Genomic DNA, 22,915 nt, shown 5'->3' on the forward strand with positions numbered 1-22,915 from the left:
TTAAAAAAATAATTTTTTACCCATAATTAAATGATTTTGTTTTATATAATATAATGATGGCTATTTCTCTCATATTCTTAAAAATAAAAAATACAGTTTATCCAATAATTATTAAAAACTTTGAGCTAATCAGGGTAATAATTTTAAATTATTGATTTAATCGTTGTTGAATTGAGATTAATTTGATCATAATTAAAATAATATAATTCAATTAAAATATATAAATATTTTTATATAACCATGATAAGAGCAATATTTAAACAAATAAGATATTAATTTACAAGTAAAGTAAACATTCATAAATAAATTACATATAATATAACAAAATAGTAACAAAGCTACTTAAGTACTTAACTATAAGTTAATAAATTATTATTTTTTATTCCTTTCATGTTAAAATAATATTTTATGTTTAATAAAATTATTTAAAAATTAAAATTGATTAAAAAATAAAGGAAAAATATTTTTAAAAAATTTTTGGATATTCAGATTGGCCCGAATAAGCTCGAAGATGTTAGGGTCAGGCTTAGCTATATGAGCTTTTTAGAAAGAGTAGGATTCTTTAAGTCCAGTTCAAATAAGCCTGGCCCGAGTTGAGCCTAACCCAAATAAGCTCGGCCTGTCCGAATTACCGGCTCTAGGTCTTAATTATAGGAAAGATTTTGCCAAAATTTATATAGAATGGTAAGACCTTATGAATTTTAAAGTTAGACATAAATAATAAATCATTATTTTGAATTAATTTTTGTTGTTAATTAAGGTTTATAAAATATAAGTTTATCTCATATTTTATGCGGTTATATCTTTAGTATTGGGGTGTGACAAGAAGAAATTATAAGAATATGCAAATTAATTTTTATAAATTATTTCTTGAAAGCTGAAGACTAATATTTTATGTAGTTAAAATCATAGAGATTGAATTGCATTAAAGTTTAACAACTAAAATTAAACTATTGAGAGAAAATTTTAAATTTTTTTAAATTTTTAATTTAAAAGTTGATGGATGACTCTATCCAAAAAAAAAAAAGAATCCATGGATAAGCCAATTTCCACGTCAGATCATCACTTTTAAATTTTAATGTGAGGTGCTCAACCGATAGGTAGTGGCAACTGGCAGCATATGGATATTGTTGTGTCAAAAAGTTTGGACTGCATTTTAAAAGTGATATCACCAAAGAGGATCACTTTCTTTTAGCATTTTGGGTATAGAATAAATAATTATATTATAATATAAATAAATAAGAAGTAAAAATGAGGGAAATCTCATCTAGGGCCCTTGAAAGGAAGAAAATTACAAAGAAGGTAAAAAAAGAAAAACCTGAAATTTCTCTGCAAGTTCACAAGATCCAAATGCAATTATGTTTTGAGGTAAAAAATAAAAAATCTCCCTGATTTTTTTTTTGAAGATACCCTTTTGAGAATGTTGAAAGTCCCTCTTGAAAATAGTTGGATTTTGTGTTGTAAAAAATGAATATTGTTTTGTTATGTATGATGTGAAGTTGTAAATTTATAAAATGTTCATAATTTGGTTTTAAAAAAAATTAAATGGATTACAAGTCAACGCTGGAGATGATATGCAATTTTGGATATATACTTGCCAATATCAAAATTTGCAGTTGATAATATCATATATTGTTTATGGTATTTCAAATGATATAATAATCAGATATTTGTTTGTTAAAACATGAAAACTTATTTTTCAATATTTGAATATTTACTTGATAATTTTTTTTCAATGAAAACTAGATTTTTAAAGTTTGACAACAAAATGCATGTAATTAACAAGTACATGTTCAAATTTTAACAAGTCCATATATTTCATGCTCCATATTGAGTTGACCAGAAAGTTATTAATTAAACAATTGTTCAAATATTAACAAGCAAGTGTTCACTTATTAACAAGTAAATATCCATTTGTTATATCTTTAAAATATCTTATATAAGTTTTTCATGCTATTGTCAACTATAAATTCTAACCTTGACAAGTATATGTCCATAACTACTTACATTTTTAGTGTCAACAAGTAATCCATTCGACTTTTTTAAAATGAAATTATAAATGTTTTAAAATTTTACAAATACATATTTTACATTAACAACATAATATTCATATTTTTAACATAAAATCCAGTGACATTTGAAAATGTTGCTGGTGAATTGGGCTTATAAAAATTTTGGCAAATAAAACCTTAAATTAAAGAGAAAATAGATAAGAATAATATCACTGTAGTTTGATGAAGGTAGAGAGGAGAGAAGGCAACACGAGAGATTTAATTTTCAATAATCATCATATATATGAGCATTGAAAGCTTATCACCTCAAACTGTTTGTATCTAATTTTCATGGTCTAGATTTGCATTTTTCAATAGGTGCTTTTTATATATATATATATTTTTTGGGAAAATTAATAGTTAAGAGATTGTCTTTATTTCATATTCTATATCCACTAAAATAATTTTAAAAAAAGTGAAAAGTTGTAAATTTGGGTCATTCATATTAGATCTGAAAAGTTCAGAGACGATGAGTTTTTAGTACTCATTTGTATGATGAGTACTGAAATTAGTTCCATTTTGATAATTAGTAAGTGCTTTGAATTGGGTGATAATATAAGAAAATGGAGCTTTTGCATATATATGCCATGCTACAGGACCAAACTAAGCAAACAGCTCAATATTTATTATATTTTATGTTATGATTGATTTATTATATTTGTCAATGATATACTGTTGTATATCAATGATAAACTCCTTGTAAATTTTTAAATTTTCAATGATAACTCCTTACATATCAATGATAAATCTATTATATATTAATGACAAACTTCTTATGTATCAATGTGAACCAGCTATACTCTCAGATTTTTAAAAATTTGATTCATATTTTTTAGGTACAAATTTTTTTTTTTCACCATTGGGCCAATTTATCCTAAGAAAATAGAGAGAAGAGAAGATTTTAAGAGTTCAATTTCAAAAAAAAAATAATATAGAAGGTTGAAATTTCTTAACATATTCCTTCTAGTCTTATTTATATGTAGTCATTTCAAGCATGTTTTACTAGAAAGAAAAAAAATCTTAAATCTTATTAATTATGTTTAAAAATTTAACAAGCTTTCAACTTTATCCATATTAAATATAAATATTTAAAAATAAATTATTCCAACATTTAATAGTTTTCCTAACATTTAACAACCTCCTAAAAAAATTAAAAAACGATCATGCATGTTCCAATTATGAAAGGATCCAAATAGATACGCGGGAAATTACAGCAGACAGCCAACAAAAAAGGGTCTAATTGGTAGAGATTTGCTTCAAATCTCATTGCCAATATGAAAACTTGGTTAATGAGTGCTCTATTTGTATCTTTGTAACTTGTAAACGCTTTTGGACTTCGGTAACACATTTTGGCACTAACGAGACCTCATACTCAGCTCATTTAAAATTTTTGTCGTACTTTTCTCGTCCCTAATTACAAGTAGTAGTAATTTTCACCTTTCTTTTGTCACTAAAATATAACTCCTAATATAAATTTATATGTATAGAATTAATACTTGTTTTCAAAAATACCCCTTATAGTTTTATGTGTAATTAATACTTTTTTTAAGGCAGTTAAGTTTAGATATATCATATAATATTAAATAATATATCAAAAATAAATTTAAATGATTTAAATTTGACTTGAATACTTCATAAGTGTTAAAAATATTTTATAAAATATCAATTAATTTTTATTATATTCTGAACTGTTCAAGTTAATTTTTAACAATTTAAATTTATTATTTATATTTATTTAAAATTGAGATCTTAGAGTGGAAAAGTCGGATGCAGGTCAAGAGTAGAAGAAAAAATAATTGATAGGAGTGAAGTAAGCTCCCATGTCCTTCCTCCGACCTTTTACTTCCTCAAATTTGCTGTGGTATTAAAAATTAAAGAAACGGTTCAAACAAACTTTTAACGGTAGCGTTTTGATATGAGGTACACACAAGAATGCTTTTTGGAAGAGCTCTCCAATATAACTATAGGTGTTTATTTTTAAAAAGAAAAATCAAAACTTGCGTGAGAGCTTTTATGAACAGTGCTCCTGTAAGCTAAAATCTATAGAGATACTTTTCATAAGAGCACTTTCATATACATTACCTATACAAGAGTGCTTGAAAATCACTCCCTAATAGAAGAGTGCTTTTGAAGCACTTCCACTGGGCAAAAATAGGTGCTCTAGTTCTTTTTTTTTTTTTTTTGTAATAGTAGTAGTGAAAACAACAACACAAAGTCAAGAAAAAAAATCAATAAATACCAGAAAGAGAAACAAAAGAAAGGATAACAAGGGAAAGAGAACAAAGGCAAAGAAAATGCCAGATTCCCCAATACATGAAGCCAATGATTTAGAAGAGAAAACAATAATGATAGGGACATTTCAGCCGGATTCTAAGAACACATCCCTATTGCCGCAATGCAAACAACCCATTCAACAATTAGGTTCCTCAGTGCTTGGATTTCATAGTAAGTAGCAATGCTTAGTAACTTGCCAAGATTTTCAGAGGAATCCACAAAAGGTTGACTTGCCCTATTTCTCTTTACATCTTTTGCTTCCCCACAAATTAAAATGAGTCCAATTTTGTGGTGGTTGGCTTGGCCCCTGTTACAGCCTTTTCCTTCCTCAAATAAAAATTCTCAGCTGCCTTTCAAATTATTTTTATATACCCCGACACGTTTTTGGCAATTAAATACTATATATATATATATATAATTAAATACAAGTCATTTGTTTTAAGAAAAACATATAAAAAGTATATATATGGAAAATTATACAGTATGATTTATAACAGTTTTTAAAAATTTAAAATACGACTACAAGAATAAATAATTCATATTTCAAAATTTTTGCTAAGTGTGAGCATCTTGAGTTTTGAATAGTATTTCTAAAGTAATATAAAGATATTTACAATATTCAATCAAAATATTATTTTTTTAAAAAAATTTAAGTTATATTTTTGTTGAAAATAATGATAACATAAATATTAAAATTTCTGATACTTATTGTGAAGTACATGACCTACGTGTATCATGCGTATCAGACATGTATACATTTATTTTTCTTCGTTCTCGCATGGCATATTGATGCAAAACGGGACCACATGTGCAATAAAATTGATTATATTTAATACAATTCAAAATAAAGTAATTCAATTCAGCGGACCTTGGTTCCTCCATTTTTGTCCATTACCTTAATTGACTTGTCTTTCTATTTACACATACAATCCAGACCACAATCTCCACAAGCATATATAGTTTAATTAACAAACGTGCATTTTATGGCACCGTTCTTGAGAATTCTCAGACACTCCCTGACGCAATTCTTTATATTTAAATTTAGAAAAAATTATAATAAAATCTTTGTGAATTATATAAATAATAATTTGACTGCTCACAATGCCATAATACCAATGAAGGACTTCATTAGTATCATAATATTTTAAGAGACTAAATTGTCATTTATATCATTTGGAGAGATTTTATTATTATTTTTCCTTAAATTTACATATCCAGTTTAGATTTTATAATTTTTTTGGTAAAAAATTTAGATGAGTTGGGTATGGAGATAATTTTATAAATTTTAATATCCAATAATTTGTCAAGTTCAGTTAAATAGCTATTTCAATGTTAATTTTTCACATACAATATCATTATTCCATTTTAATTATTAATTTTACACATAAATAGCAATTACGCTCCAAGATTTTTCAAGATATTCAATCTTTTCAATCAAATTAAAATAAAGGTTAATTAAAATTAGGAAAAAAATTATACACTTAACCTTATATACTTAAAATACTTGTATCTAATTAAATTAAGACATGCGGATCTTTTACATATTATTTATTCTATAATAAATTTTTGTTATTAATTAAATTAATACATAAAGATCCACATATCATGATTTGATTGAATATAAGTATATTAAGTATATAAGATTAAGTATATAAGTCTTGTCTTGAAATTAAAGATAATTTTAAGACACATCTTCCTATAAAGTTAAAGGTTAATTAATAGTTATTGAGTTTTTTTGTTTTCAAGAATTAGCAATATTGTGTAGGACTACTATCCTTATTTGTTATATATATATATATATGGTATATATAATAAATGTTTTTCTGGTCTTGAAATAGAAGATTAGGAATCTTTATTAGGTAGAGAAATTCTTGCTTGAATTAGTTACACTATGTCATCCATGATTTGTCCAAATAAATATATTATATTTCATCAATTTAAACAAATAAAATCTTGTGTATCTTTATCTTTAATTATTTTATTTTTAAAACAGAGTGCCTATTTAATTCCTTGATTTTTCTTTATCTATTATCATGAATGAAAAAATTAATTTAATTATATTTATAAAAAATTTGACATGATATATTTTTATTGGATAGACCATAGATAAAACCACGAACATAAGCCAGGCTTGGAGGGTCACTTTTTTAAGTTTATTTTTATTAAGGAGATTAAAAAATTAGCAATTTTTAAAGAAAGTATGGCATTAAAGGCAAGCCCCTTCAGCCTTGAAAAATGACTTTGAGTTGGGCGACCCTCCATGAATGACATAGTGCATTTGGTCCATGCAATAATTTCTCTTTTTGGTGACCTGGTTAATCACTTCCCTCTATTGTTTTTTTTTTTTTTGGTATTATTGATATTTTTGAAATGAAATTGATAGTTTCACATAAAGTTTAATTTTTACTATCTAATTTATATAAACTACATAGATTAAAATATTGCAAGACTCACGTTCAAGAACTTTTTAAAAAAATTATTCACAAATAAGAATCATTATGAAATTATTTATTATTAAAATGATAATAGTGACTTGTTTTTTTCCTAAATGATGACTTGTTGTTAGCTCTATCTATGAATAATTTTTTTAAAACATCCTTATATGTTATTTTCCCCTAAATATTTTATAGATAGATGTGGATGCATCATACATGGTTTTCACAGTAAATTTATTTTCTCCACCCCCCACCTGGTGCACAGTGAACTGGACGAATGACAGTTAAGTTTTAAATAAATGAATTAATAATGATTATATTTTTAATAAAATTTTTTACAAAATGAGTTATAAATATCAACTTAGATAGTTATACAAATAGAAATTTCTGTTATAATTTACAAATTACATTTAATATTTAAATATTTATTTAAAATTAAAACTTATAGATTTATAATAATTTAGATTGATATTTTCAATTTATTTTTTAAAAAATTTGTCAAATTTAACTAATATTAATTCAGTATTTTACCTAACTGCCATTCTTTCAAGTGAATTTCTTCAAAGCATCATTTCTTCTTCTTGTTTTTGTTTTGTTTTTTTTTTTTTGTGGGTAAGCTGAAGCTTCATTTATATTTTGTTCATACTCACACGCCACACAGATTTTCCACTGGAAAAAAAAAAAGAAAAAAAAAAACAAACAAACAACAAACAACGCTTATTTCTTTGCTTGTAATACGCTGATCCTTATATCATTCTCTTGCTTGCTTTCCATAGTGATGAATTTCTTTTTTCCTTTTTTTATTTGTTTGACCTGGAACACAGTAAATTTCTTTGAAGCTTCATTTTTTCATTTCTTTTTTTTTTTTAATAAGCTGAAGCTTCATTTCTATTTTGTTCATACTCGCACACCACACAGATTTTCCACTATAAAAATGACAACAAACGCTTATTTCTTTGCTTGCAATACACTGATCCTTATATCATTCTGTTTCTTTTCTCTAAACTTTCAACGCAAAATCATCATCATCATGGTTCAGGAGAAGAAGCTCGTGGGCGAAGTGTCCGGTTGGCGCAGGCTATATGATGACGGTTCAGTAGACCGGATATGGACCGGCCCCCCGAATACAAGTTCATGGCTGAAGCGGTTCCTGCTCATGAGCAATTCGTTGACGGCGTCGCGACCCGTGACGTCATCATCGATGGCAAGTCAGGCCGCCGCGTAAGGCTTTATCTTCCAGAGACATCAGCTGCCGCAGACACCGGCAAGCTCCCGGTGCTCCTCCACTTCCACGGCGGTGGGTTCTGCATAAGCGAAGCCGACTGGTTCATGTACTACCATGCGTACACCCAGTTCGCCCGGTCGGCCCGAGTCATCTGTGTCTCCCCTTATCTCCGGCGAGCCCCGGAGCACCGTCTTCCTGCCGCCATGGACGACGGGTTATCGTCGCTTCTATGGCTTCAATCCGTCGCTAAAGGCGACTCCCATGATCCATGGCTCTCTAAACATGCCGACTTCAACCGTGTCTTCCTCATCGGAGACAGCTCTGGCGGCAATGTTGTCCACGAGGTGGCTGCGAGAGCTGGGAATTTAGAGCTAAGCCCGGTGAGGTTGGCCGGCGGGGTGCCGATCCACCCGGGTTTTGTCCGGTCGAAGAGGAGCAGGTCAGAGCTAGAGAAGCCTCAAACACCGTTCTTAACCGTGGACATGTTAGACAAGTTCTTGAGCTTGGCGTTGCCGGCGGGTAGCAACAAGGACCACCCGATAACCTGCCCGATGGGCGAAGGTGCGCCCCCGATGGAGGGGCTGAAACTGCCGCCGATTCTGCTGTGCGTGGCGGAGATGGACTTGATAGTAGACACAGAGATGGAGTATTATGAGGCCATGAAGAAGGCCAACAAAGAAGTGGAGCTATTTGTGAGTTCGGGCATGACCCATAGCTTTTACTTGAACAAAGTTGCGGTGGATTCGGACCCAAATACGGGTCGACAAACCCGAGATCTAATCGCAAAGGTGAAAGAATTCGTAGATAAGCACTGAAGCTGGTTGGTAATTTGGTATAGTGAAGAGAAGAGCAGCCATATGCTACTTTTCGGTTAATTATATATTAATGTGAGATAATATTGGTGCGTCTTGGATTCGAGGGTTTAAGCTTTTATAATTAAAATAATAATTAAATGTTGCTATGTGCTGTTTATTTCATTTTACTTTTTATTTTTGTAATCTTTATCAATTGTCAGATATGAATAGAAAGAATGTATTTTTAGAGTAGCCTTTTAAGATTTTTTATTTTTTTACCAGCTAGCCTTTTGAGAAAAAGTTTAATTTAAGATCTGTGACCATTGAAATGACTTAAAGTAACTCATAAGATTTGCCATATATAATATAATAAAACGGAAAGCGAATTATATATTGTAAATCCTTTTTACTTTTTAAATAATAATAATGATAATAATGATAACAAAATAACACTCTTTACTTAAAAGTGAAATGTCTATCAAAAGAAAAATGATATCTAAACTATAATATATTATATACATAAAAGCAAGGTTTTAAAAACCACATGAGAGGGTAATTGACAGTTTACTAGTCATAGTCGAATTATGGTAAGGCTAATTGTTAATTAATGAATTTAATTTATATATTAAAATAATATGATTCTAAGTAAAATATATACATTGGATGGTTCTCAAAGACTTGTTAAAAGAAAATTAAATCCAAAACTTAATTTTTTAATATAAAATATATTAATATTATGAGGTAGAAATATGAATTATATGTTTGCATTGTAAAAAAAAGACATGAGATCACCCAAAAAAAAATCAAAGATAAGAAGAAAATAGAAATAAAACAGAAGGAAATAGAAATCTCACATGTGAGACGAAGACAAGTGAAGAATGAGTTGTGCGTAGAACCCTAAAAGGAACGATGCAGAGTGTAGACGACTGAGGACATTTTATTATGCATAGTATTGCATTTGGTTGCAGTTGCAAAACATGGCAACTACTAGTCAAGAGTTTTAAAAATGAGAAAATTAATAATTTAGGGTGTATGTTTATTTTCTATTTTTAAAAATTTTATTTTCTATTTTAAAAATAATTTTAAAAATAGAAAAATTTAAAAATTTATTTGAATAGGTACTTTTCATTTAGTTCTTTTTAAAACTGTTTTCATTTTTTATTTTTAAAAATAAAAAAATAAAAAACTTTAAGTTATTTTCGTTTTATTTTTTTATTTTTAAAATACAATACATTTTATTATTAAAAATTATAATTACTTTGATCAATTTCTATTATTAATTACAATAATTAAATGCCTATAAACATTATTATCAATTCATTTTTTTAATCTTAAAACTGTTTTTTAATTGATATAACTAAATAGATTTTCATTTTATTTTATTTTAAAAAATTTTAAAAACTATATTAAAAAAATATTTTTATAAATAAAAAATGAGAACAGAAACCAAATAGGCCATTTCTATAATTTTGATTGAGTTATAACTCAATATCTAAATTTAGACTTGTTATAACTTAATTTTTTTATGGTTTTAACTTGATTATGCTTGCTTTATGAACTTTAACTCGGTTCAATTTAATCCCTATAATTTTAACTATTTAAATTTTTGGTCCTTATATTTTAAAATTAAAATTATTTTAAAATTTATGATTAATATTTAAATTACTAAAACATTTAATCTTTATAAAGATTATGAAAATTAAAATTTGAAATTAGTTTTAATCTTTATAATTTAATTTTTTAAAATACAAGAACTGATATTTTAAATAGTTAAAATTATAGGAATTGAGTTATAAGAGTCAAAGTTCAGAAACTATATTATAACTAAGTCAAGAATATAAGAACTAAATGATAATTTTATGTTTAAAGATTTTATATTTTATTAGAATTTGGTCCCATTTTTTAAGTTAGAATTGGTCTGGTGCTAGCTGGTTTTGTCGGTCATTGATTAGTTTTAGTCATTGACTGGCAAGTGTTGGGGGTTGTACTGGACTTGAACAGGACCCAGTTTTCGATTAATTAAACCAACCGATTTGATTTAATTTTTAAAATCCTGCATGAGTATATCAATTTCAGTTTTGAATTATTTTAAATTGAGTTTTTAATATTTAATTCTTTTAATGCATCTAAAATTATTGTATATCTTGTTTTCCAAAAAAAAAAACATGTTTTCCATTCGTTTTACCTAAATTTAGTAAGTGCGAAAGTTAAGTACAACTGTACAAGTCATAATAGCAATAAATAAAGGGATAATTTCTTATAAAGCTTATTCAAGGAACATAATTTCTTGGGAGAATCACACTGCAGGCCCTAAAATATCATAAATATCACTTTGGACTCAACACATTCTGATATTGTATTATAAGCCCAAGGGCCCTTGTTTCAAATTTTCTTGGGCACGAAAGTATAATTTTGCCCTTATGTGATTTAAAAACTCAAATTATGTACATCATGATATCCATAAATACACAACATATATTGACTATATTTATTTACAAGCACAATAGATGTCGATAGATACACAATACGATATTCATGAATTCTTAAGAAATATCCATGTGTGTCCATGCATGAATATTTAGTTGAAAATACATAAATATTATGTTGTACATTTATGGATATTGTATTGTATATTGTGTGTGTCACTTGTATACTTTATTAAACTTACTAATTAACTAGAAACACATGGATATTAGTGTAACACACCAAATTTTTTTTTAAATAATTTAACTCAACTATAGTTGGGTTACAGCCACCCAACATATTTTTATATCAATAATTTTAATATAAAATATTTTATAATTGGCTTCAACTCACACATTCTAACATTTCAGATAAATTTTTACCTCCCACATACCATTAGGTTAAATCACATTTGTCCATCCTTATACTCCCAACAAGTAAACTAAATCACATTTGTCCATCCTTATACTCCCAACAAGTAAACTAAATCACATTTGTCCATCCTTATACTCCCAACAAGTAAAATAAACATTTAATAAATTTTCAACACAAGCCAGTTATTTGGCCTTATAATCATGCCATTTTAACCAATCCAAAGTAAACCAAATATTAAAATTACAGTCATTCAAATTGTACCAAAAATAGAAATAGTTTGAAAGGCATAATTACATTTATATATTCATATAATTGACAATAAACAAAAAGCCCTAATATTGGCAATATAACACATTATAAATCATAAATTAAATACCCAAAAGAGACAGTGGATCTATACCACTAAGCCTCTGGGACTCCTCCACGTGTCACTCGTGGCTCTTCTCCTGAAAATTGTTAACCACATAATGAGACTCAAAAGTCCACAATATACACAAACACTATCCTTATATCCCTCCATTAACCTCGAGCCGTAGCCCTCACTCGGTGCTAAATTACCCGACCAAAGGTAGATTAGCCTGAGCCCTTACAAGCCACCTATTGAGCTCCAATAGGGGCGTACCACGTGGCACATAAATACAACAATAATAGCAAGTCTCCCAACACCTCCCACAATAATCATACAAATTCATAATAATATTGCACAATTATACAATATTGCAAAATTCATAATTTTCTCAATAATCATCCAATTAACATGAAGTAACACTAATCACAAATTAAAAGCATAGTTACCTTGTGGCTTTTTCAATAAATTATTCCTTAAAATTTTTCTCTCACCACAATCTTCACCAGTAATACAATCTACAAATAACATATTATTTATAAATATTAGTTTCAATTTTTGAAACTAATAAAATAATTCTAATAATAGAATTAAAAATATAACATAATTCCTAATCTCAATCTTAATACAAATCTATAGTTAATACTATTAAGTAAAAATTTTTAACTCCTCTTTTAATTATCAATAAACATTAATAATCTAAAAATCAACTTCTAAACTAATTTCTATTATCAAAATTTTCTTTTTATTTCATAAATTCGTACCTAAAATACCCAAAATTAAAAATTGAGTCTCTAGCTTAGAATCATAATCCTATAACCATAATAATTCATTTCTCATCCCAAATAATAATCTAAACCTCAATAAATCAACATATATTTTCAGATCTAGTTTAGAATTTGATCCATAAGCCACAGATTCAAAGATCATCAATAAATTTATACTCTAGAACATTTATTATACTACTGACAACCTCAAAAATCATATTTATTCAACATAAATTCATCCCTCTTCCAGATCTTAAATTTTCTACTACTACAAACTCAGAAACCAAGAAGAAGGATGACTAAGAAAAAATTTTAGAACACTTACTTAGTCTTGAAAAGCTTAAAATCACACCCTAAATATCCTATTAAAAACTCTTACCTTAAAAATTTAGATATTTCGCACCGGTGACTCGCTTCTCTCCGCCTCAGCTCGCGCGCAGGAAAAAAGAATTGAAGAAATGAAAGGAAACGGGTGAGTTTTTATAAAAATTCAGTGGGTCCCACATCTTTTTTATATATTTCTTCTTTCTCTTCTCTCTCTCTCTTTTTTTTTTCTTATTTTATGTAATCATGACGCGGCGCCGAAAGCAATTTGTTCTTTCTTCTTTCTTCCCCTTTTTTTTAATACGTTTTCCCTTTTTTTTATTATAATAATAATTTAATAATATTTTTTTTAATTTTTTTTTAATTTTTTTAGAATTTATCCTAAGTTAGATTTAATAATCATCTCTTACAAATTTTCTTACCTCTAAATATTATTTTTTTAAATTTCTATTAACCCAAATTAACTATTAAAATTTAAATTGGGATGTTACAATTTCCCCTCCTTTTAGAAATTTTGTCCTCAAAATTTAAAGTTAGTAACTATTAACTACTTACTTAATCAAAAAGACGAGGATAATCACGTCGCATACTGTCCTCGGTCTCCCACGTAGCATCACCTGAAGTTGTGCACTTCCAGATTACTTAACCAATCTAATGGTCTTGTTTCTTAATTGCTTGTCCTTATAATCCACAATCTCTTTCGGTTCAGCTCTGAATGTTAAATTCTCCCTGAGTTCAATCTCCTCGGTTCAATTATATGGGAAGGATCTGGTTGATACTTTTTCAGTTGTGACACATGGAATACATTGTGTATACCAGCAATTTGGGGTGGTAATGCTACTTGGTACGCTACTGGTCCAACTCGTTTTAAGATTTCAAAAGGCCCCATAAACCTTGGTGTCAACTTCTTAGCCTTAATAGCTCTTCAAATGCCAGTTACCGGAGAGATTTTCAAAATACATGGTCACCTACTTCAAACTCAAGCGGTCTTCTCCTCTTATCCGCATAACTCTTTTGTCTACTTTGAGCTGTGAGTAATTTTTGCTTGATTAAAGCAATCTTTTGGGTAGTCTCATCAACAATGTCTGGCCCCAAAACAGTTCTCTCACTTAATTCTGTCCAACACAGTGGCAATCTACATTTTCTTCCATACAATGCCTCATAAGGTGCCATCTGAATGCTAGAATGAAAACTATTATTGTAAGCAAATTCAGCTAATGGCAAGTGACTATCCCAATTACCTCTAAGCTCAATGGCACAAGCTCTTAACATGTCTTCAAGAGTTTGTATGGTTCGTTCCGTTTGCCCATCGGTCTGGGGGTGGTAAGCGGTGCTAAAACTCAGACGAGTACCCATGGTTTCCTATAATGACTTTTAAAAGTTTGATGTGAATCTCGGATCACGATCAGATACGATATTTGTCGGCACTCCATGCAATCTCACCACTTCTCTTATGTAGATTTCAGTTAATTTTTCAAGGGAATACTTGATATTAGTAGCAGAAAATGAGCTGATTTGGTGAGTCGATCTACGATTACCTATATAGTGTCATGACCAGAAGATGTTCTAGGCAATCCTGTAATGAAGTCCATAGAAATGCTGGAATATCAAGAGACTGTAGCATCCCGGCTGGTTTTTGATGCTCAATTTTGACTTTCTGGCAAGTCAAACAATGAGTTACATGTTCAGTTACATCTCTCGTCATCTTTGGCCACCACCAACCACGTCTTAAGTCATGATACATTAGTAGTTGCTCCTGGATGAATGGTATATCTACTCTGATGAGCCTCCTCAAGTAAGATATTTTTTCATCGAGTATCATTAGGCACACACACTCTACCTTTATATCTTACGATATCATCATCGATCACATCAAATGTTCAGCTTTTCCAGCCCCAATCTCTACCCTAATCTTATTCAAATGATCATCCTTCTGTTGCGCAATTCTAATTTCTTCCCAAAAATTATTCTCAAATTCAGTAATGTGTAGAGCAGCCAAACGATTCTCGACTACTTCTACATTTACTGCATGGAACTACTCCATAATTCATGTTCTCTGACCATCATGTGAGCAGTATGTACAAGCTTCCTGCTCAGAGCGTCGGCGACTACGTTAGCTTTCCCTGGATGATACTTTAACTTGAAGTCATAATCCTTCAAAAACTTAATCCATCTGTGCTGTCTCATGTTGAGCTCCTTTTGATCAAACAAATATTTTAAACTTTATGATCACTGAAGACCTCAAAAGAACCATAAAGATAATGCCTCCAAATCTTCAAGGCAAATACCACACACAGCAGCAAGCTCCAAGTCATGAGTAGGGTAATTTTCCTTATGAGGTCTCAACTGTCGAGAGGCATAAGCCACTACTCGATTCTCCTGCATCAATACACACAACCTAAACTACTCGATTCTCCTGCATCAATACACAACCTAAAACCTTTCTTAGAAGCATCAGTATACAAATATAAGGAGCAGTTGGAACAGGTAAGGTGAGCACCGGTGTGGTGGTCAACCTCTTTTTTAGCTCCTGGAAGGCAACTTCACACTCGTTCGTCCAAATAAATGGAGCATCTTTCCTGGTCAACTTAGTCAAGGGCATTGCAATTTGTGAAAAAACCCTTAATGAAACGACGATAGTAGCCTGTAAGACCCAAAAAACTCCTAATCTCTGTCACACTTCGAGGTTGTTCCCATTTCATCACTGCATCTATCTTACTAGAGTCCACCGCTACCCCTTCTTTTGAAACAACATGGCCTAAGAATTTAACTTCTTTAATCCAAAAATCACATTTGCTCAACTTGGCATAGAGCTTGTGCTCTCTTAATATCTCCAAAATAATTTTAAGATGTCTAGCATAGTCCACCTTATCCCGAGAATAAATAAGTATGTTATCAATAAAGACTACAACAAATTCATCGAGATAAGGCCTGAAGATTCGATTCATATAATCCATGAAGACAGCTGGGGCATTTGTTAACCCAAACGGCATCACTAGGAACTCATAGTACCCATATCTAGTCCTAAAAGCAATTTTAGGGATATCTTCTGCTCTAACCCTCAATTGATGATACCCTGATCTTAGATCAATCTTAGAAAACACCGCTGAATTGACTAATTGGTCTAATAAATCATCAATTCAAGGTAAGGGGTACTTGTTCTTGATAGTTACCTTATTAATTGTCGATAATCAATACATAATCTAAGGCTTCCATCTTTCTTTTTCACAAATAGTACCGGTGACTCCCATGGTGATACACTCGGTCTGATAAACCCCTTCTCTAACAACTCTTCAATTTGTCTCTTCAACTCAGATAACTCCGATGGAGACATCCTATAGGGTGCCTTAGAAATATGCCCCGTACCAGGTATGAGTTCAATCGAGAACTCAACCTCTCGTTCTGGAGGCAAACCGATCACTTCAGTAGGAAAGACGTCAGGGAATTCTCTCACTACTGGAATCTGATCTACACCTTCTTCAATCTCTGCCTTGATTGAGAAGAAAATCATAAAAGCTTGATAGCCCTTTCATACACTGTTCTACTTGAGCGGCAGACAACAACATAGGATTTTGGGACTCTACAGGAGTTACAGTAAGAGCTGAAAGTGACACACTCTTTTTCTGACAATTAAGTACAGCTCCATTTGCAGACAACCAATCCATCCCCACAATAACATCAATCCCAGACAAAGACAAACAAATGAGGTCTATGGTGGTCTTTCGACCCTCATACTCAACCTCTACATTTAGACATGCCTTAGCAGTCCTTACAGTCAAACCAGCAAGAGTAGAAATCTTCACATCAAAAGGTAAGGTACACACAGGCAATTTACATCTTTTCATACATTCATCAACACAAAAGAGTGTGTAGCACCTGAATCAAACAAAGCACAAACATCATTATCAAGGATTCGGATTATACCTCGGATAGCATTAGGATTGTTAGCAGCCTCTAGCCCAAAGAGAGCATACACTCGTGCTGGTACTGTAGGTCTCTGATCATTACCCCTATTCTGATTTTGATAGCAGAATCGGGCAATATGACCAGGCTTTTGGCAGATGTAACAAACCCAACAATCACCAGAATGAAACTTCCCACACTTACTGCATGCTTGATTTCTAGCAGTACCAGAAGTAGGAGTAGAGGTAGCTGGGCTCCTGTAGGACCCTTGACTCCCACTCTGATTCCCTCTGTAGCTCTGGCCCTTATGGTAGTAGCCCTTCTTCTTTTGATTTCTAAAGCCTCCAAAGATTTGACTGCTCCTCTTCTCTACTCCACTAATAGGTTTGGTGTGGATAGGGGGCTTCCCATGAGGTTCTTTCCTCCTCTCTCTATCAGCTTCTAATCTAGCCTCTCTCTTCCTCTGAGAAACTATTCGAAGCTTATTGCACATCTCACTGAATGTCTTGATCTCAAAAGAGGCTAACTGTTCCCTTAGATCAGGCCTCGCCTTCTCTAGTAATCGTTCAGCCATCCACTCCGTATCTTTATGTTTTTGGAGGTAAGTGGAGTATTTAGATAATTCTGAGAATTGTTCAATAAATTCATCCTCATCTAGATCACCCTGGCGGAATGCATGAAACTCAGCCTCTTTTTCTGCTCTCAGTGCAGTAGGAAAATAATTCTCGAACAATATGGCTTTAAAATCTTCCCAAGTAAGAGAGGAATCATCCTTCGGTCCTGATGTTTCCCATCATTTCTTAACACTCTTCTATAGTAGGAATATTGCCAGCTGCACCTTTTGATTAGAAGTGCACACAACCATACGAAAAATACTCTCCAATTGATCTATCCATTCTTCAACCACTGCTGGCTTAAGATTTCCATCGAAAGTAGGAGGATTAAACTTACGAAAGTACTCCAGATCTTTGTGATCGTGGATGTCTGTTGCTCAGAGTGGAGACTCACATTCTTCGGACTAGTCTCATGGTGAGAATAGGAAGGTGAGCCTTCATCAACAGATTGGCTCGCATTAAATACCTTGGTATGGCTTCCTTCTTGTTGGCCATTTCCCTCTCGGTTGGAATTCTCCTTATATTATCTTAAAACGGCCAACTCTTCTTCTTGTCTCTTCATGCGGTCACTAAGATTATATAGTAGATCCATCATTTGTCTCATGGTTGGCTCATCCTGCCTTAGTTGTGACTGTATGGGCTCGCCCTGCCCCATTTGTTGCTGTGTGGGCTCCGGTTGTGGCAGTGAAGGTATGTCATTTCCTATTGGCTCTATAGAATCACTGGCAATTTCGCCACCTCTCCTAGTTTTGGACACCATCTCTCCCCTCCTAAAGGATGGAAGTCACATAATTAAGTTAACACTAACCTCAAGACAAGAAAAATAATGGAAAAGCATTATGATTTAATAATGTATATTGCCAATAAACTAGATTAATGTATAACAATTTCATAATTTATAAAAATTGGAAACATGTAGCTCTGATACCAAAATTTGTAACACACCAATTTTTTTTTAAATAATTTAACTCAACCATAGTTGGATTACAGCCACCCAACACATTTTTATATCAATAATTTCAAAATAAAATATTTTATAATTGGCTTCAACTCACACACTATAACATTTCAGATAAATTTTTACCTCTCACATGCCATTAGACTAAATCACATTTGTCCATCCTTATACTCCCAACAAGTAAACTAAATCATATTTGTCCATCCTTATACTCCCAACAAGTAAAATAAGCAATTTAATAAATTTTCAACACAAGCCAGTTATTTGGCCTTATAATCATGCCATTTTAACCAATCCAAAGTAAACCAAATATTAAAATTACAGTCATCCAAATTGTACCAAAAATAGAAATAGTTTGAAAGGCATGATTACATTTATATATTCATATAATTAACAATAAACAAAAAGCCCTAATATTGGCAATATAACACATTATAAATCATAAATTAAATACCCAAAAGAGACAGTGGATCTATACCACTAAGCCTCTGGGACTCCTCCACGTGTCACTCGTGGCTCTTCTCCTGAAAATTGTTAACCACATAATGAGACTCAAAAGTCCCAGTAACCAAAGCCAATTTATGATAGTGTATACAAACAGTTAAGTGTGTGCTTACTAAGTGAGAATTAAAAATAATATAATTTCAATAAATATAAGAAATATTATAATATACACAAACAACCATCCTTATATCCCTCCATTAACCTCGAGCCGTAGCCCTCACTCGGTGCTAAATTACCCAGCCAAAGGTAGATTAGCCTGAGCCCTTACAAGCCACCTATTGAGCTCCAATAGGGGCGTACCACGTGGCACATAAATACAACAATAATAGCAAGTCTCCCAACACCTCCCACAATAATCATACAAATTCATAATAATATTGCACAATTATACAATATTGCAAAATTCATAATTTTCTCAATAATCACCCAATTAACATGAAATAACACTAATCACAAATTAAAAGCATAGTTACCTTGTGGCTTTTTCAATAAATTATTTCTTAAACTCTCACCACAATCTTCACCATAATACAACCTACAAATAACATATTATTTATAAATATTAGTTTCAATTTTTGAAACTAATAAAATAATTCTAATAATAGAATTAAAAATATAACATAATTCCTAATCTCAATCTTAATACAAATCTATAGTTAATACTATTAAGTAAAATTTTTAACTCCTCTTTTAATTATCAATAAACATTAATAATCTAAAAATCAACTTCTAAACTAATTTCTATTATCAAAATTTTCTTTTTATTTCATAAATTCGTACCTAAAATACCCAAAAATTAAAAATTGAGTCTCTAGCTTAGAATCATAATCCTATAACCATAATAATTCATTTCTCATCCCAAATAATAATCTAAACCTCAATAAATCAACATATATTTTCAGATCTAGTTTAGAATTTGATCCATAAGCCACAGATTCAAAGATCATCAATAAATTTATACTCTAGAACATTTATTATACTACTGACAATCTCAAAAATCATATTTATTCAACATAAATTCATCCCTCTTCCAGATCTTAAATTTTCTACCACTACAAACTCAGAAACCAAAGAAGAAGGATGACTAAGAAAAATTTTTAAAACACTTACTTAGTCTTGAAAAGCTTAAAATCACACCCTAAATATCCTATTAAAAACTCTTACCTTAAAAATTTAGATATTTCGCACCGGTGACTCGCTTCTCTCTGCCTCAGCTCGCGCGCAGGAAAAGAATTGAAGAAATGAAAGGAAACGGGTGAGTTTTATAAAAATTCAGTGGGTCCCACATCTTTTTTTTTATATTATTTCTTCTTTCCTCTCTCTCCCTTTTTTTTTTATTATTTTATGTAATCATGACGCGGTGCCGAAAGCAATTTGTTCTTCTTCTTCTTTCCCCTTTTTTTTAATACGTTTTCCCTTTTTTTATTATAATAATAATAATTTTAATATTTTTTTTAATTTTTTTTAATTTTTTTAGAATTATATCCTAAGTTAGATTTAATAATCATCTCTTACAAATTTTTTACCTCTAAATATTATTTTTTTAAATTTCTATTAACCCAAATTAACTATTAAAATTTAAATTGGGATGTTACAATTAGGGCTGTGCAAAAGCGTCGTAGTCTGGTTCGGTCTGGTCCGACTTGTGAAAACCTGATCTTGTCCAGTCCTATAAAATGCTAGTCCTACAGGACCAAAAAGACCAAAAAGACAGGACTAATTTTTTGGGTAAGACCATACTAAAGACCAAGCATCTGGACTAAGTGGTCCGGTCTAGTCTTACATAATTATTTTAATATAATTAAAATTAATTAATAAATTATTAATTAATAAGTCTTAAAAAAATAGTCTTTAGTCCAGGTCCAGCCTTGCATGCCATGCACTCTGATGGAAAAAAATCCTGAACACTGTTACTCAATAACTCAACAGCAGCAATACAGCTACAGCACACTCAGCGTCTCAACTCTCAACTCTCAACCACTCATGCGTGACTCAACCTTGCTCTCATTCTTGGTTTCTTTAGTGCGCCGAAGCTTTAGCCGCAGCCCTCATCCAGTGCATCACGAGCCCACCACCGTCATTCATGTCGGCAATGTTACACCATCACCCGCCCTTGCTCTCCACCTTTGATCCTCCTTGCTCTCCTCCAGTGAACCATACAGATCTTAGTGCTCAGACCAGTCGACGGCCTTCGCCCTCCCCCTCCATGCCTTGACACAATTGCAACTGCAACTCGACCCAGATCTTGTTCTCCACCTTCATGCCTCGACGCGACACGACTGGAAGAAGTAAGATACTTTCTTTGCCTAACTTTGCCTCAGATTTCCATTTCCATTCTTAGCTTTGCCTTGACCAAATCTGGTGCCAGCTTCGTCATTCTCCTCATCGTCCTCACTCCTCAGATCTAGTGCGTTTCAGCGGTTTCACCATCAGAAATTCAATTTCTTTTTTATTTTTTTTATTTTATATCTTCCTTTTAATATGCATTTACAATGATCTGAGTTCCTAGTTACTTGTTTGCTTTACGTTCCTTTGTAATTTTACTTGAAATTTTAACATCAGTAAATCATTGATTTCACGGCTTCACGCACCATAAAGCAATAATGCATATCTGGTGCTTTTATCTGAGTAATTTCCTTTGCAAGGATCTAAGTAATGATCTGAGCAATAATGCATATCTGGTGATTTCATGGTAATTTTATCTATAACAGATAAAAGTAAGCACCAGATTTTATTTTCAATCCCTCAATTATATATTATTTAGAACATGTACAATTTTAACATATCTGTGGGCTGATTTTTATTACCTCTGTTCTTGCTGATTTTTTTCCATTTTGCTTTCTTTTTATCATTGTGCTGTTATAACTCATCAATTATAAGGTCTCAATTATATTTTATCATTGTGAAGTGATGGATATTGAGCAAACATCCAGTATTGATCAACCTCAATCATCTCCTTTTATGGGTGAAAATGTGAGTTCAAATCTTTTTGGACCATCCTTGACACCTACTCCTCCTCCTCAACCCCCAACTACTATAGAATGTCCTCCTCCTCTTACAACTGTAACCAAAAATGAAGCTATAGAAGGTAGTAGAAAGAGGAAAAATTCTGAAAAAAAGGTATCAAAAGTGTGGCAACACTTTACCAAGTTACCATTGGAGGAGACAAATGGAGAAGTTAGAGTTGCATGCAAGTATTGTAATTTAGATTATGCTTGTGATCCAAGCAAGTATGGTTTAACATCCTTGAAAAGGCATGTACCAAAGTGTCCCAAGAATCCACATAAAGCTACACAAATGACAAAGCAATTTATGTTGAATTATGTGACACCAAGTGGGCAAGAGGGAAGCTTAGTACCTCACATGTTCAATCAAAAATTGATGTCGCAGGGCTCTAGTTGAGTTCATCATATGTGATGAGATACCATTTAGGCTTATTGAGAAGGAAGGCTTTAAAAAGTTTGTGAAGGAGTTAGAACCACGATTTCAAATCCCTTCAAGAACAACAATGGCTAGAGATGCCTGGCAATTGTATCTTGGTGAAATTAGAATATTGATAAATTTGTTGAAGAAGTGTACTACTCTTCTTTGTCTCACTACAGATTACTGGACATCAATTCAAAACTTCAATTATTTATGTTTGACAGCCCATTTCATTGATAATAATTGGAACTTACATAAGAGGATTCTCAGTTTTTGCATGGTTGAGAATCATAAGGGTGATACGATAGGCAAGACAATTGAAAGGTGCTTATTAGACTGGGGCATACAAAATGTGTTCACTATAACCATGGATAATGCAACTTCCAATGACATAGCATTATCCTACTTAAAAAGGTGTCTAAAGAATTGGAGGGGTCTTGTTTATGGTGGTGATTATCT

At 31.3% G+C, this 22,915-nt stretch overlaps 1 pseudogene; it reads left to right on the top strand.

Annotated features, from left to right (window-relative positions):
* Positions 1–7,775: 7,775 nt before the first annotated feature.
* Positions 7,776–9,039, top strand: LOC129313751 (probable carboxylesterase 15; annotated as a pseudogene).
* The last annotated feature ends 13,876 nt before the right edge of the window (positions 9,040–22,915 follow it).

This window comes from Prosopis cineraria, unplaced genomic scaffold, assembly GCF_029017545.1.
Source record: "Prosopis cineraria cultivar Desert tree isolate PC_DT_omini unplaced genomic scaffold, ASM2901754v1 PC6, whole genome shotgun sequence".
NCBI lineage: Eukaryota > Viridiplantae > Streptophyta > Magnoliopsida > Fabales > Fabaceae > Prosopis > Prosopis cineraria.